At 39.8% G+C, this 17,743-nt stretch overlaps 1 long non-coding RNA gene across 1 annotated transcript; it reads right to left on the bottom strand.

Annotated features, from left to right (window-relative positions):
* Nucleotides 1-1,826: 1,826 nt before the first annotated feature.
* Nucleotides 1,827-16,023, bottom strand: LOC148041450 (uncharacterized). Its single transcript, XR_015691118.1, has 4 exons — nt 16,011-16,023; nt 15,473-15,777; nt 2,432-2,606; nt 1,827-2,202 (listed from the first exon to the last, which is right to left on the bottom strand). It is a non-coding gene; the product is annotated as an uncharacterized LOC148041450 (long non-coding RNA).
* Nucleotides 16,024-17,743: the final 1,720 nt, after the last annotated feature.

Raw genomic sequence — 17,743 nt, 5'->3', positions numbered from 1 at the left:
GATTCAGAAAGGAGACCCAAACAAGGCATTCAAACGTAAGTGTTTCCTCCAAGGAGATGGTAGCCGACCATGGTAAGCTATGCACAAGGTTACCATTAAAGCCAATACAGCAAGTTAATATCCAGCTCCTCTCTGCTTGAAAGCTGACCAAAACTTGGCAGAACCCTCTACCAAAAAACCTGGTGATACAAACCACAGTGAGTTTGAAAGGCAATATGAAACTATTTTGCAAACTCATCCTTAGAGGGCACCCTACCCATGAAGTAGAAAAAAAGGCCAGTAGTATTAGAAGTCAAAATAGCACTGACACATAGCTTCCATTGGAAGTTCCATCTCAACCTTATGAGTTCTCGGCTTCTCCAAGAGCAAAGTTTTGCACTTCGCTTCATTGACCTTGATCATATCAGAGGCAAAAGCCTGCACCATTTCTTGCAAATCTGGGACTTTGTCTTTCACCTGTGTCGCGTAGGTCTCAACCTCCATAGTCCCATCTGTTCCTGCACTTGAGACCTTAGGGAAGGTAGGAAATTCTTGTGCAATGTCCTCTACCATCCTCTTGGCTTGCATGCAGGCCACCTGAGGAATTTGGTGATGTGCGGGAAAGTCTGAAAGGGAAAGTTCCAGTGTTGCCTGGTGACATGACTGTGCCTTATGGCTGAAGTTCCTATCTCTAATTTTTTGCAAGGAGAAACGTCTCAATTCAAGAAAGCACATTTGCCACATTTCACAAACATAAGCACATGGCCATACAAATATTAAAATGCATGTGAGAGATAGTAGTAACTGCATGGGTCTTTTAAGAGGTTTTATGTCTTTAAAGCAGATATTTTTTCTTGTATACAAACACCAAAGGCTTGAAATGAAGGCCAAGATAAAAGACAACAAAGAGGGAATAAGGAATTTCTAAAGAGAGACAACTAACTTCATTGTAAACCCTATATGATGATGGATAATAACTTAATCGATGGGTCCTCTTAGCTTGGAATGATAAATCGAACAAAATGTATGAACACCAATGCTTGAATGAAGAAAATGAATCCATACAAATCATTAGGACATTAAAAAATGAACTCCAATCAAATTACTATAATATTACTATATTTGGCAAGTGACAAATGGTATGCGAAGTGATAGGTAGCATGGCAACATACATAGCACCATGTGAATGACGCTATAAAATAACATGTCTTATTTGTGGCATAAATTTCCATTCATATCTCTTCCTTCTTAAAGGAAAAAAACAGATGCATCTCAATGCTAGAAAGCACTTATGGCACATGTAAGAAATACAAAGACATGGCCTCATATTTGTCAAAAATGCATATGAGAGAGACTTTCGTCTTCTTGGGCATTCTTTAGAGCTTTTGTGCACTTTAAATGGGCACCCCCCAATTTCGAGAATTGAAAGTTTCAAAAGAAAAAGGGGTAACATTAAATACAACCATCAGAAATAAGGAAGTCACTTCTGTAACACTCCAAAAAGGGACATTTCTGCTGCTAATTTTCTTGCATCTTTCTTTTATTGAGTATATGTACTAGCACAAAGGAGTCATTTTGAACGTCCAATGGGATCTTTCTTCTGCAAGAAAGTTGCAAAACCTTAACACAAACTTGAGATTCTTTGCCCTTAGGCAATCCAATCAACCTAGGTGTATCTTTCACTTCTCATCAAAATATTGAAAATTTTAGAACTATACAAAGCAAATGTACAATAACTCATGGAGATTGTTAGACATCATGACTAAGTTAATCCAAGCAAAAGCAAGCTTATGAGAAATGGTAAATGGAGGGGTAAAAACTAAAAGAAGAATCCAGCCTTCATGTGGTTTATAAAATAAAGTAAGCTACTAATGGAGATCAAAATCAACAGTGGAAAAAGACAACAATGAGATTGAACCTACCCATAATAAGTAGCACTTGTAAATTGAAATAACCTGTTTTGCTAAATGTTTCATATCAAAGGGTGCTCTGGAGACAAATTCAAAATTGAGCTTCCCTCAAGGCATCCAGCTTAGACATAAGGAACCCCAGTGTCCTATAACATTCCTAATTAAGATACATCCAGCTCATAACACTCGTGTATGATCAAATGAAAGATGAAGTCATCCTATTTTTTATTGGTTAATCATCCACAGAGCCACTTCAGTTCGTTTTTCGTCGTATTGATGGTTTTTCAGCTGCCAAACGGTATATCCAATACATCTGTCACATGTTAAGAGATTTGATTCAAAAGCATTAAACTGACTTGACTCATTTGGCATCTTTTGAAGACATATAGCCTGCAACAAGAATTATTTGCAGTTGTAATTTGCAAAAGCAAAAGCCACATAGCCTGTCAAAAGCCATCACCAACAGACCTTACAGCATATAATTTTCAATAAATCACATGTAAGACATGCTCCCGAGTTTCAATAAGAAAACTGGAGGATACAAATGCAATCAGATGTGCTACCACAAGAGCAGCTACCATCCAAGGAACCCATTCCAGTCTCTGATGTTCACTGTTCTGAGGAGTTGCAGTTAGCTTTGGCATTATTTAAATTCGTTGAAGTGCTCTCTCTTGTATACTGTCTGTTCGTATTAGAAGCAACTGATTCAGAAGCTTGCTGCAAATCGAGAAAAATGTAAACCTTCAAGCAACCACATCATTACATCGCTTTGATCCTTAAGATGATTCACTGGGGCGCAACCTACCTGTCTACTGCTTTCCTATTTACAAGCCCAGAACTAACATAGGAGCTGGTTGCAATAAGTAAAATAACTTCAGGGTACGCAAGCATCAAACCAAGTAATAAAGCTACTGCTAACTGATACTGACAAGCCTACCAGATGATATTCAGTGCATGATTTCTTCATCATATTAGTCTGTAAAGAAGAGCACTAGAGGTTGTTCCCACCAGCCACTCGTTGACCAAGTGCCTAAATTGATGCTAATTCCAAGCACCCTATGGATGGTGCCATCCCTTACTCTTTCTAGACTTGTGGAAGTTTTGTGCATAAAGTGAGCATGATATGGCATGTTCTTTTGCCTCCATATTTAGTCAAATGTGGCTACCTTACTTACTAGACTCTTGAAAGTCAAGTACTCTTAAGTGTCGCACACCTTAAGCACTTCAAAGAGTGTATTCAAATTTCTAACATAGATGTCTTGCTCACTTCTTGTGCCTTGGTATATCATTGCACCCCTATTCTGGAGCCAGAAAATATTTCTTGTCCAATAAAATAAGGCTAATGTTCATTTGGATAGTCTTTCTATAGACTTTTATGAAGAAGCACCGACCAATGACATGTCTACATCCACAGAAATGCATGTTTGTATTATTCCACACTTCAATATGTCATCATTCTTTTGGTTGAATGCAATCATGCTTCATCTAAGCTTGTAACCCAAAAATAAGAGAGTTTGGACCATGAAAAAAGTAATTTTCCACCTACTGCTATCACAAGTAATAGAAAATAAGTTTGAGCTTCTGCCTGTAGCGATCCCATTTCAGGCCATCTCATCAGTTTACTCAAAAGGGAGAGCGAGATTGCTTGATAAGTTACAAGAACATATTAGTGTAAAGGGTTCATTGAGACTCCTAAATTGCCATGGAGTTACAAGAGCATATAGTATAAAGGGTTTATTGAGCCTCCTAAATCTATATTGAGTGTGCCTTACTAGAGGCTACGAAGGATAGGGGCATTTGTTTCCGTGGAGATTACAATGGACTCAACAAACTTTACACTAAGATCATTGATTACATGGTGCAAAGCAATCCAATGACCGAGACAGTCTTAGAAGTAAAAACATGAGATCAAGACAGGCTTATCTTGCCATTCTCATATCTTTCTCCCCATCTAGGGATCAACCACAAGCTGTTTGGCAGCCTTTCTTGCTGCTTTTATGAAACCAACCTTTCTTGACTAAGCAGAGTGGTGAAACCCTGATTTACAACTAATTTTAATACATAAGATAAATAATTAAATAAAATTCAACACTTTATCAATTTGGGCTAGATGGCTCTCATGAAAAGAGACAAGCCAACATGGATTGGCCCCAAATGTTGGCAACCCCCTGTGGTATTTCTTTTATCTTTATTCCAAAAATCAGAAGGCCAAGCCAAGTACTCAAAATACCTCCTAGTTCCTTCAACTAAAATCTTCCCTAGGAGATCAAGCTAAGAAACTCAAAATCCTTCCAAGTTCCATCAATTGAAATCCCCTTTATTTCTAGCAAATTGAGGCTCCATCCCTCACAATTCTGGAATAATTTGCTACTCTTTGCAACACCAATCCTAATTTATAGTCTGCCCCTTGATTGCACATTCCATGGAGATTTGAATCTTCTTCAGTTGCATACAAATTAGGCCTATTGTAGAGTACCAAATTTCACCCAATCTGCTGTCAACTAATTGAATTTATAGTAGAAATTGTTACAAAATACTGAGGCATGCATGCATGCATCCCAAGGCAGCCATGCAAACCCTAACCCTTGCTGTTACAAACATGGGATCAGAAAATCCCAACAACAACACTTGAGGTCCAAAATTGAGGCTCTGAACAGCAATTTCCATCACCAAATTGCACATGCAATAGGCATGGAGAAGAGAGAAGCAGTAGGAGAGAAATTTCAGAGTTTTCTGCCCACAAGTGCTAAAACCAGGTCGCCTCCCCAAATTGTGCTCCAGAACAGGTCACTTGCCCAGTTGGCCCAGTCTGATGCATCAACACCTGTCACCTACATCAATACATGACTAGCTGCTGTTTTCAGCCCACATGGGTGCACAGATCAGGTCTACTACTATTGATGCCCTAGATCAGGTCACTATCTGCAAATTATAGAGTTTTATTGATGTCAATTGCGTCAGATTGTGCATTATCTCAGGTCATCTGCTGCTGATTGACCTTCAGTTGCTGTCTCTGCCCCCAAAACCGCCCTCTCCAGCTCTACATGACTCTATTCATGGTTGAATCCCAAGTGGCAAACCTGCCCATGCAAACTCAGTCTCTAAAACTTTCCCAGTTATTTTTATCCAATACATTAAAAAATGCTTGGCCTGTCCAAGTTTTGGTTGCTGCACAGTGTCAATTTTAAGTATCTAACCACTATGAACTTGAAATTGTTGAAACTTCCACGAATCGTGTCCAAGACATTAAATGATCCTAACCCCCATGACAACCAAAATCATTCCCAAGGGCTATTCTATGTCTCTAACTAAGATCTGTCCTAAGTACCCCACGGGCACACATCCACCATGTAACACAGGGAAGAACATGGAAATGACAATACTTTGAACTTAACCAACTTGATCAATTATCACCATGAAAATCAATAAACAAAGGTGGAAAGAGAAAAAGAAAGAAAAGAGTCAACACCACATTGAGAGGGGAACCGCCCCTTCCTCCTTTACAGGAATTTATTGAAACAACCCACGGGCACCAAGTGCCTAAACCATATATAAAGGGCTTATTTGTTGCAATTCTGAAAATTAAGATTTTGAAACTCTAATATTTGATACTCTAGGCAACAAGCTGATTTTCTTCTTTAGTGCTTGGACTAGATATAGTAAGAAACTGCTTCTTGAATGAGTGATAGATAAGAGAGTACAAAGCATGTGGCTAAAATTTCAGCATGAGAGCTTGTTGCAAGTGAAGAGAGAGACCACAAATATGTAGATGTAGGGCCTGAGTGCTCAAAAGTGGAAAGTAGAGGCTACAAATGACAAGTATTTGCTGAAAATGACACATCACCTATCTTAGATATCACATGTTAGTTTTCTAGAGAAAAAAGCATCTAAACCTTCTACCCTAAAATCTCTCAAAATTTGAAATAGTAATGAAGACAAATCGTTCCTTGCAAAATTCCGGAGCCTTTGATGTGAACCAAATTTCCATTTAAGCAATATTTTCAAAATTAGTAACCTCCTAAATTTTAGGAGTTGGCAAATTTAAATTCTACAAGCCTTCATTATATAGATTCACTGGTTCATAGTTTGTTTCTTTGATCATAAGTATCTGGTTTTGCTTTCCGAAACAACTCATTATATGGGCTTCTAGTCAATGTGAATACCTAAGTGTAAAAGTCTTAGTCATCTAGGCTTTCTAGTTAATTTAACCGCTTGACTAAACTTTTAGGTTCTCTTGGGCATCTCACCAATGACGACCCAAGTAAAGTTATTAGGCATTCTAGCCATCGGCTGCCCTTGAATAGAAAGATGAACATTTAATCATATTTTGCAACACTGAAATAATATAAATCACATTTCAAAGTACATGAGCATCAAATTAATTTAAATCATTGATTCAATATGTCTTGGTAATAATTGATATGCAAAAGGTTGGTTACACACCACAACAATGCATTCAACTTACTATTGTCATATCAAGCTTTAGCAAGCTAAAGTCTACAAATGGACCTATCATAGATCTAGAGTTGGTTTGAGCCCAATTATGACAATACCAACATTATTAAGCACTTGTAGATCAGCTTATTGCAAGAAATCATTGGGATTTCAACAAATCATACCCCCAATTTGGAGAATGTCTTCATAATCATAAAAAACACTACGTGGGGTACTAAGATTGGGGCCAATCAATGCATGTGCCTCCAAGTAGGAGCATTATAGTTCATGCTTTGAGTTATTTGTGCTTGCTAAGTTAATGTTATATTATCCTTTAGTTATTTTAAGGCTAGTTTCATGGGGCCATTGCCAAGATATCACCAACTTTCTCAAGTGAGTCAGTCTATAATCATCTCATATGCAAGCATGAGTTGTTCTGATTTAATTTCAACAAAGGATTCCAAAAGTGAGTGAACCTAAGATTATCTCAAGTGCAAGTCATGGTTAAGCATTCACTTGGTTGTGGATCCTTCGGATGCACGTATGTGGAATGATCAGCGACTCAACCATTAGAAGCAACATACTTGGAAAGTATACGACTAATATTATAAGAATGTGTATTTTTAATGCTTAGTTTTGGCACTACTAAGTTGTGCACATTTGAAGTGCTAGTCAATTAAGTCAAAAGTGATAGCCTATGTCACGAGGACGTGAAAATTTGATGCTTTGCTTATGTTTAATTGACATTTGATTAAAGGATTAATCAAATGTGCAATTAAAAGATGCACATGTGAGATGCAAGCTACTTTTTTTACAGTTGAAGGCCCAAGAACCCTATGAAAAAAATGGGTGTCAAAGGCAAAAGTTGTAACAAGTTACACTTGTTAGATTCTAGGTGAATTTTGGTGTCAGTTTGTTCCTAGGACCATTAATTGGCCATTAAGTATCAGTGGTGACACTAGGGACTAAGCATTAATTAATGGATTAATGCTTGTCCAAGGGTCAATTAATGCATGGGACCACTTTCGGTTGCAAATGGCCTAGCCAATTAATTTTTGGATGGGCAAGGCCAATTTTCTAGGCATGGATTAAGGGCTGAACTAAAAATTAATTAAACGACCGAAAATTGCTGGAAATGGATTAAGAAAGCTGTCGCCTGGCAAAACTTTCCCATGCAAGTGGAGGAAAGGCTAAATAGGGCTGAAGGGAGAGAGAAATCTCGTTTTTTCATTTTGGAGCTATTGGGAAGAGGTGTTGGACTGTTGTTGCCAGCTTTTGGGGCCAATTCCCAGCCATTGGAGACCATTTTGGTGATGGAGATTGCATATTCTTGACCTTGGGAAGCTGGCAATTGCTGCTAATGCACTTTCTCCTAAAGATCACAGTCTCTGATGCTCCTGTTGTTGTTGGTGCATCCGTTTGGGGTGGGTACAGTAGGGCAGCAGCTGATTTTGATCAGTTCTTCGTGACAAATCTCAAAATTTTCTCTTTACAGCATTCTTTCATCTCCTTCATCCTATGCTCAGTCATTCTCAGTAATTCTCAGCCATTTGGAGGAGATTTCAGCCATTTTTTATGGGCTGATCTGTAAATTCTGCAATAAACCCTAATTTACAGCAGAAATTAGAGTTTAGCAGCCACCTTGGGATCCGTGCCAGAGATTGAAGGCTCAAGGGACTGAAATCAGCAGCTGATAATTGAAGATTATCAAGGGATTTCAGGAGCTAGCCCATCCCGAATTGATTTGGGGCAGCATTTGGCCAGCCAAGGGTCAAATTGGAGAATAAGTCCTAGGTAAATCAAGGGGCAAATGACCCAAAAGGCTTGCTGGTCATTTATGGCAGCAAGAGCAATTGGTTAGCAAGAGGAGATTGAAAAATCTCGAGTTGTACTCCTTCCAATTGAATGAAAGCTAAACAAATACCGCAAGGGGCACCAATTTTGGGGCCAACAGGATGTCTACTGTCCAAGAATGTTATGGTAAAGTGCGTACTTCATTTTATGTGCATTTATTTATTGCTGTAATTAACTCTTAAATCAGGTTATCACCACCCATTCCAAGAAGGAAAGGCTGGCTTCAAGGTTCCATTGCCAGGATACATCAAATCTCTTGATTTGGTGGGCCCGAGGCACCTGATTGCAAGCCAAAGCTTTGTGCTAGTGTTGATCTTTGTGCTCAGCTGAGAAATTACAGCAAGATGTCTTCATACAGTGGGATGCAATCAAGCAGTAATGATGTCTCTCATGATGCACATTCACATGGGGAAGAAAGAAATGCAATGCCGGATCTTGGACAAGGCACGAATCATGGACAACATGCTGAAAATGTGGTTGAAGACCAAGATGTTGGACCCTCAATGCAGAAAGAGGATGATGATCAACAAGGGAAAATGGAATTCAATGATGCATTTAAGAATCAAATGAGGGAAGCAGCCAATATCTTTGCTAAATTAGCAAAAGATCCTCAGTTTACTTGGTTTTTGAACACTCCTACAAATGACAACAAGGGCAAGAAGACAAAATCCTCTTCTAGAACTTTGGGACAGTCAAATGCACCAAAGAACAAGCCAAAGCCTTCTCAAGATGCTCCTAAAGGTGCTCATGTTAAAAAGCAATTGGTGCCAATTGGGCAAGAAATGCAAATGCAAGTTCATGATGTAAATGCTAATCCTATGGTTTTTGGACAGCAAGGTTTGCATGAGAATTTAGGGCAGTCAGCTTACTTTGGTGGTAGCACAATTTTTCATGCTATGTTGGGTAAGCGACCGAATGTGGGAATGTATGGCACACCTCCCTATAACTTTCAGCAACCAATGCATGGCTTGCATAACCCAATGTACTCAGGTATGGCTCATGGAGTACAAAATTAGCCAGCAGTGGCCAATGTTGTGTTGACTATGATGCCTTGTGAAAATTCCAGTGCAATATTGTTTGCTTTGACACATTACAGTGCAATCGAGGACGATTGCAAGGATTTCAAGGGGGTGGTCTGTCACGAGGACTTGAAAATTTTATGCTTTGCTTGTGTTTAATTGACATTTGATTAAAGGATTAATCATGCACATGTGAGGTGTAAGCTACTTTTTTTATAGTTGAAGACCTAAGAACCCTGTGAAAAAGATGGGTGTCAAAGGCAAAAGTTGTAACAAGTTACACTTGTTAGATTCTAGGTGAATTTTGGTGTCAGTTTATCCCTAGGACCATTAATTGGTCATTAAGTGTCAGTGGTGACACTAGGGACTAGGCATTAATTAACGGATTAATGCTTGTCCAAGGGTCAATTAATGCATGGGACCACTTTGGGTTGCAAATGGCCTAGCCAATTAATTTTTGGATGGACAAGGCCAATTTTTTGGGCATGGATGAAAATTAATTAAATGACCGAAAATTACTGAAAATGGATTAAGAAAGCTGTCGCTTGGCAAAACTTTCCCATGCAAGTGGGGGAAAGGCTAAATAGGGCTGAAGGGAGAGAGAAATCTCGTTTTTTCACTTTGGAGCTATTGGGAAGAGGTGTTGGACTGTTGCTGCCAACTTTTGGGGCCAATTCCCAGCCATTGGAGACCATTTTGGTGATGGAATTTGCATATTCTTAACCTAGAGAAGTTGGCAATTGCTGCTGATGCACTTTCTCCTGAAGATCACAATCTCTAATGCTCCTATTGTTGTTGGTGCATCCGTTTGGGATTGATACAGCAGGGTAGCAGCTGATTTTGATCAGTTCTTCGCGACAAATCTCAAAACTTTCTTTTTACAGTCTCATCTCCTTCAGCCTATGCTCAGCCATTCTCAGCCATTTGGAGGAGATTTCAGCCATTTTTGGTGGGCTCATCTGTAAATTCTGCAATAAACCCCAATTTACAACAGAAATTAGGGTTTAGCAACCACCTTGGGATCCATGCCAGAGATTGAAGGCTCAAGGGACTGAAATCAGCAGCAGCTGATAATTGAAGATTATCAAGGGATTTCAGGAGCCAGCCCATCCCGAATTGATTTGGGACAGCATTTGGCCAGCCAAGGGTCAAATTGGAAAATAAGTCCTGGGTGAATCAAGGGGTAAATGACCCAAAAGGCTTACTGGTTATTTATGGCAGCAAGAGCAATTGGTTAGCAAGAGGAGATTGAAGAATCTCGAGTTGTATTCCTTCCAATTGAATGAAAGCTAAAGAAATACCGCAAGGGGTGCCAATTTTGGGGCCAACAAGGTGTCTACTGTCCAAGAATGTTATGGTAAAGTGTGTACTTCATTTTATGTGCATTTATTTATTGCTGTAATTAACTCTTAAAGCAGGTTATCACCACCCATTCCAAGAAGGAAAGGCTGGTTTCAGCCTAAGTACCCTAAACTTACAGTGACATTGGCAAAATTTATAGGAGTTATGTTGGACAGGCACTTGTGGGTACCTAGTGTCAATTTGAACACAGAACATTAATTGGGCCTTTAAAATGTCATGTGGTAACATTAGGACTAGGCACTAATTAATCAATTAATACTCGTCTAAGGCCAATTAATGCTGAGAATAACTTAAAGTTCCAAAGAGGTTAGCAAATTAAATATAGATAAGCACCAACCAATTATTGGATAGGGTCAAATGGATAATTAATTAACTTTCAAAAAGTTAATTTTACAAATTAATTAATTAATGTTGAAATTTGCTTTTGGAACGTTGCTACTTAGCAAACTCGCCCATACAAGCTAAGAGAGGGACAATTGGGGCTAGCTAAGGTAGTTGTAGCCATTCTAAGAATGACAGTAGTAGAGACAAGAGAGACTAGCCATTGGAGAATGCCAAGAAGCTGCTAACAACTGATCACAAAACCACAAGAGGTAGGTCGCAATAGGTTTGAAGCCTACAGGGATAGGTGACAACATTTGGGACTATTGTGGTGGTGGGTAGCACTTGTTTAGTCATTTCTAACAAGGAAAGCAGCAAATTCAAGCCAATTTTGGCAATAAATTTTTCGAAATCTCTCTTTTTAGCTTCCTCTCTCATTTTATGGCATTTCCTTAGCAATTCTTAGCATATTCCTTGGTGAAACTAAGGAAATTGTTGCTAAAACCCTAATTTATGGAAGTAATTACGTTTCTCAACCACCTTGGGATCCGTATTCAATAATTGAAGGCCCCATACTCAAAGTAGCAGCTCTATGAATTGAGAATTTACAACTAATCTAAGGGTTGAGCCCGTTTAATTTGATTTGGTCCACACACAAGAGCCCAAGGATGAATTTATGCCTAATCTTCAATCAAAACAAGCGGAAAATTGATTATTGTCGTTGCTGGTCATTTATGGTAGTCACTTGTATTGAAGATTGAAGGAGATCAGCCCAAAATCTCAACATACTTCATCTTGAGCAATACAAGTTAAAGAAATACTGTAAGAGCTACCAGTCATTGGGGGTGTAGGCTGTCCAGGATTGATCGATAAAGTGTGTTATTTCATATTTGTGATTTTATTTCTTGGTATAATTAGCATTCATCATGTAGCAACAAACTAATTTTTCCTTGTAGTAAAGTGCAAATGTGGACAAATCATAATGCTATTTTCATACCTTGTCCTTCAAACCAATTCGCCCATTGGTTTGCTTGGAGAATTTGCGTTTACCTTGCTCCTTGTGAGACAAATTTAGCCCAAAATTGACATTGACTAGCTGGTCTCTTGAATCTAAAAGTCTTTCAACTACTGAAATTCAAGTCCTAGGCTCTCATTTCTGAGCACACATCTTGAGGTGGCTGTCAAATCTTAATTTTTACAATAAATTAAGGTTTACATCAAAGATTTTCCAATATCTCCACCTCTGATGACTCAAACTACTAGAAATACTCAAGACAGTTGAGAAATGCTTGTAGAATGAGAGAGAATGTCAAAGAGAGAGAAATTTGAGACTTCCATCACGAGAAAATGAAAAAAAATCAGTTATTGCCCTATCTAGATAGCCATGAAAGTTGTCTACACTAATGGAACACACCGAATACAATGTGTTTTTGGCTAAAACAGCCCTGAAATTGTTGTCACCTACAACTACAGTCTCTTTAGGGCATATCACCTGCTCTTGGAGGATCTCTTGCTAGCTAGAAATGGCCTATCAAATGTAGTAGCAGCTATAGCAACCTTCTCTCTCTCTCTCTCTCTCAACCTCAACCTCAAAAAGTCTTTTCCACTTGCATGGGCAAGTTTTACGAAGTGAAAACCTTCTAATTTTATTTTTCAACATTATCCAACTTATTAGATTAATTTGCAAAATATTAATTCTAAAAATTAATTTGTCTCCCAAGTGTCCTTGAGCAGTTATTGAACCCTAAGCTGACATTAATTAATTAATTAATGCCTGGTCTCTAATGTCACCACTGACATTAGTAGTCAATAAATTGGTCTAGGCCCAAATTTGACACCGGATACCACCTAGTACTTATCAAGCATAACTTATTACAACTTTTGCCTTTGGCACCAACTAATATCTCACGGTCTTAGATCCCATATTGTGAAATAATTGACTTGTAGCTCACATGTACAAGTCACATTAGCACATTTATTAACTTTTAATTAAATGCTTAGAAAAGCAATAAAATTTCACGTCCTCATGATAAATTCATGAACTCATCTGAGTAGGTAAGCTTGAGACACTTCATTCCAAGCCAGTGTATTTACAATTTACTAAATTTGCGATCAAGTGAGTACAAATCAGCAAGCATATCATCACCATACTCTAGTGATATGGGTTCAAGCAATGACAATGTATCATCGTCTGAAGGATCACAAAGCTTCAAAAGAAACGCAATGTCTAATTGTAGTATGGGTATGCAGCATAGAGAGCATGCTGAGAATGTTAAATTCAATCAAGAGGTAGATCCTATTAGCAATCATGATTATCATGTACTGTCATCTCCTACCTATGAGCCACAGTCTAAGTCAAATGGGAACATTAGGAGCTCTGCCATGTCTGTCATGTGCTTTGATGGAGAAGGCAATTCTATTTGAGCATGCATTTCTTAGCCTATGCAAGCCTTGCAGCTTGTGGCCAGCCCTCCCAAATTGTGATTGGTCTTGTTTGCCCCTATTAGCATTTATGATGCCTTCATCTACATTTTTTTGTGCAATGAACTGCATTAAATACAGTTTGCCAAATTTTATGGCATCCTCAAAGGTTGCTTGGCCAAATTTCGGGAGTTTATGTTATTTATAGAGCATTCTTCTCTCTTCCTTGGCAAGTGCTCTATCGGTTGTTGCAGTCTCCTCCATCTCTTGCATGGACAGCAAGCTGCATATTTTTCATCTCTGTCACCATCACCATCTTTGTTAGTATTGCTATCATCATTTCAGCTTGATCCGATGCCCGCACTGATGCCTCGGGCTGCATACAGGGATTGATCAATCCACTCCTTTTTTGTATTCAACATTCTTCTTCAGTCAATTGTAGATGTGTGCGTGTGTGTGTGTGTGTGTGTGTTCGTGATTCTCTTTGGTTGCACACTCTCACATGGTATCATCACGGAATTGAGTATACAGAGTTACAACATCGAGAGGAGACCCCCCAAGCTGAAAACACAAATGTTCAGCCACCTACCCCTCACTGGAAATGCAGATTTTCTACATTCTACTGATCCATATGACTCAAACAAGCCATCTACAATCCTTTCTTCGTGGAGATGTAGCTGATTTCCACCATTTGGAACCATCTACAACACAAACTTTTGTGGGTATTTGCAAGTATTGAAGATGTATTATCACTAGTTCAATGGCTTCGATAACTCGTACAAGAAGATCTCTCATCAATCCTCTAAAAGGCGGTGTGATCATTGCAAAGATGGGAGGTCCCAACCCCGTTTTGAGCGGGAATCCTCTCTTAACCGGTTACACAAATCAAAGCAGCCATCTCCTCCCCCTTCTCTCCATGTCTCCCATAGGACCCATCCTTCTAGCCATAGGATGCCTATGATGGCACTCTCAGTACAAGTGCCTATTCGCTTTGCTCCTTCTCTTTTCAAAGAACGCCTTCAACCTTTGGGAGTTTATTACCCACCCTATTCCCTGTGCCATAGAGAATCCCAAAGTAAGATCAACGATGGTCGTTCGGCCCTATGGGATCAGCTCAATTCTAGAGCTCGATCTTTCCTCTTTATGAGCTTATAGGATTCTGTTTTAGTACATATGCACAGGTTGCAAGGGGCAATGGAAGTGTGGATAAAGCTTACTTCTTTGTATCATCAAAAGACATTTGCCCACCAGATTACTCTTGAGAAGAAATTATGAATGCTCGCTATTGATGACTCTCCTTCCATGAACAGATTGGAAGATATGAGGCATGAGCTTTTAGAGGGGAACCCTCCTTTGAAGGATGAGGGACCAGGGAAGTCATAGCCACAAAAACTTCCCTGGTCTCTCATCTTTCAAAGGGGGTTCCTAGGATCGTAAGGAGCTTCTTCATCGGCGGTCTACATCGACGAACTTCATCGGCATTGGTACTCTTCCTGCCACCCTCAGATCCACATCTTCTTCTGCCTTCAGCCATATCCAAGATCTAAGAAGGGGTGTTAACAATCATGATTGTCATGCACTACCATCTCCTACCTACTATGAGCCTTAGTCTAGTTCAGATGGAGATATAAGGAGCTCCAAGGATGGTGGGTGGTTTGCTGATGCATCACAGACGTCCATGATTGGGAAGTAAAACCCCATATCTATAATAACCACAAGGCACAAAATGAAAGGATGAGGATAAGCCACATCACATGTGGTACAGCAAACAAACCTCCCTTAACGAAACTTTGTTTGCTTTTTTACCTACCCATCTCTTATCTTCCACCATTTTGTGATAGACTTCATTAGCAAAGCATTTCTTAAAATCCTCATGATTCTTGGAAGCTGAATCCAACCAAGGTAGAGAAAAATCCTCAAATCTTGACAGCAGAAAAAAGAGTCCAGATGATTGCATTAAAGAGCATAATCAGCATCCCTGGATATGTCGAGAAAGCCTGCAGGTAATAGTCTAATCTGAGAGCACTTTTTTTTGTTTTGTGAGTCAATATGCACAACCAGGTTGTGCAAACGCTATCTAAGAGTAATATAGCCATATAATCTGTCAGATCTGCTCTATGGAGTCTTTGTGCTGAATTGAGAGTAAAACTAGTTTTAAGCCTTGCCTCGTACCAGTATCTTCCCCATCTCTGACTCTTCTCAGAGTATAGGATGTCATTCACATTGATAAGAGTACTTGGTGTCACAAACCTAGTTTGGACTGAAGTTTCTCCACCCAACCCACTCTTTTGTGGCTTGTAGAGCCTGCTGTTCTGTTGCTGAGCATGAATCTGGGATTGAAATTCGCTCTCTGCTGTTGTTGTTGTCGCTGTGAATATCAAACAACCTGTAGTAACCATTGCAAAAGGAGATGCATCAAATCCCCGTGCACTTGTGGAGACTTGCTGACATGCATGCCTGTACAGGAAAAGTCGACTCTGGCAAGAGATAAAATCCCGACATGTTATCGTCATGTTGCCAAATCAACCCTTTAACTTTTACGTGCAAATATTGATTCATCAGGACTTCCATACACCGAGGTCACATTCAAAAAGCAGAATTCTTTCTCTGTGAACCGGAACAGGGTTGCGTTTTCTGGGAAGCTGAGGGTCAAATGCTTCCAGAATCAGCAAAATCAATGCAAGGGTTTTAAGTCAGAGAGAAGACACACCTGTCGAAGGACTTGTTCATCACCCAAATATGCAGAACTTACGAGACACTAATATTCTATATAATTAACTCAATCTAGTACTTAATTTGCTCTAATAATTATGAATTCAAGACCTAGCCGTAAGCTATTCTCAAGAAACCCTTCAGATCCATACGGCCTCTAAATTTTCCAAGATATTTATGTATCTAAATATTAGCTACCTAACATGTTGTAATAACTATGTAAATATCCGATTATTGATCGAGCCCTTTTGTGTACTCAAGCTTGTCACATTAGCAATTGTTGAATCTAGTTATGTAGGGCATCCAAACTAGTTTTACATACCCTACACAAAATGCTCCATAGATAAGAGTGTGCAATCATTACTAATGTCATTAGACAAGTTTCAAGAAGTTTTAACCCTAATCATCAAAGTGTTGAAAGCACTTAAATATAAGTCAAATCCAAAGGCTAAAGTCATAAGATAATCCCATTTGATAGGTCAAACACAAAATCTAGCACATTGGTGTGTAGTGAACTCTCTTGGGCTTTTTCTTGCAATCAAAATTGGAGAATGATAAGCAACTTAGCCACCGACAGAGAGGCGGATGGAGGCAAAGCAAGGGAGATAAAAGGGAGGTCAACAAGAAAGTGGTGATAGTAGGGGGAAGGTTAGTAGCATAAGTGTTGTGGGAGGTGGGTGAGATAATGACAAGAGGTTTTCGCAGTAATACAAGGGGTAGGCAAGGATAGAGGGAGAGGTCAGGTATGGATAGAAGGGCTAGAGGGGATAGGGCAAATAGAGTGGTAGATGGGGATAGAGTTGGCAAGGAGAGTGGGGGATAGATGGGGAGGGGATGGGCAAGGATACCTAGGGTGTAGACATGGGTGTAATGAGGAACAAGGGATCAAGAGAGGAAGGTGGAGATAGAGGGGGATAGATGTGGGTATAGTGGCATAGAAAGGTAGAGGGGGTGGAGAGAAGAGAGCAATATAGAGGGATTTAGGGAACTTGAGGAAGTTGGAAGGGTGTGGAGAGATAGGGGAGAAAACTTATGGATAGGGAGGTAGAGGGGGGTGAAGGAGGGCAGTGAGAGGCAAAAAGGAGGAGTTGAGTGGAAGGAGGGCTAGGCATGTGTGTGTGTTGACTCCATGGTTTAGATAGAAATAGAGAAGGGAGGGAGAGAGAGCTCTCTCCCCTCTTTCTCACTCACACATAAAATCTCTCATCCTTCTCTTTATCCATCCCTCCCCCCACATAAAGGATATTTTTGGAGCAAAGTTGGAGCTGGGGATGGAGGGAGGTGAACTAGAGATAAGTAGTGGTGGTAGGGTGTTGGTAACATGGGCAAGAGGTAGGCAATGACGAAAGGAGGTGGACCCATATGAATAATGAGGATAGAGGGAGGTAGGCTAGGTAGTGGGGGTGAGGGGATACATGGAGGGACATGTCAGGGGTAGAGGAAGGTGGGTTGGAGTGTGGAGGGAAGAGGGGGTAGTTAGTGTAAAGAGAGAAAAGGAAGGGTAGGGTAGGGTGACAAAGGGGGGGATTCAAAAAACTATAGAGATGCTATAGGAATTGAGCAATTTTGTGTGGGCTTCACAAAACTATGGAGGGGCTAGAGGGGTCGGCAAGGATAGAGTAGATACATGTGGGCAAAGAGGGGGTTGAGAGAGGTACAGAGACCAAGGTGTGTAGGGTGACAATAACAAAGGTGGAAGTAGAGATAGATGGAAGAACTCTCTCTCTCTCT

Source organism: Lygodium microphyllum, chromosome 1 (assembly GCF_053477565.2).
Source record: "Lygodium microphyllum isolate KBCC chromosome 1, Lygodium_microphyllum_v1.1.10, whole genome shotgun sequence".
Taxonomy (NCBI): domain Eukaryota; kingdom Viridiplantae; phylum Streptophyta; class Polypodiopsida; order Schizaeales; family Lygodiaceae; genus Lygodium; species Lygodium microphyllum.
This window is presented reverse-complemented; position numbering and strand designations above follow the sequence as displayed.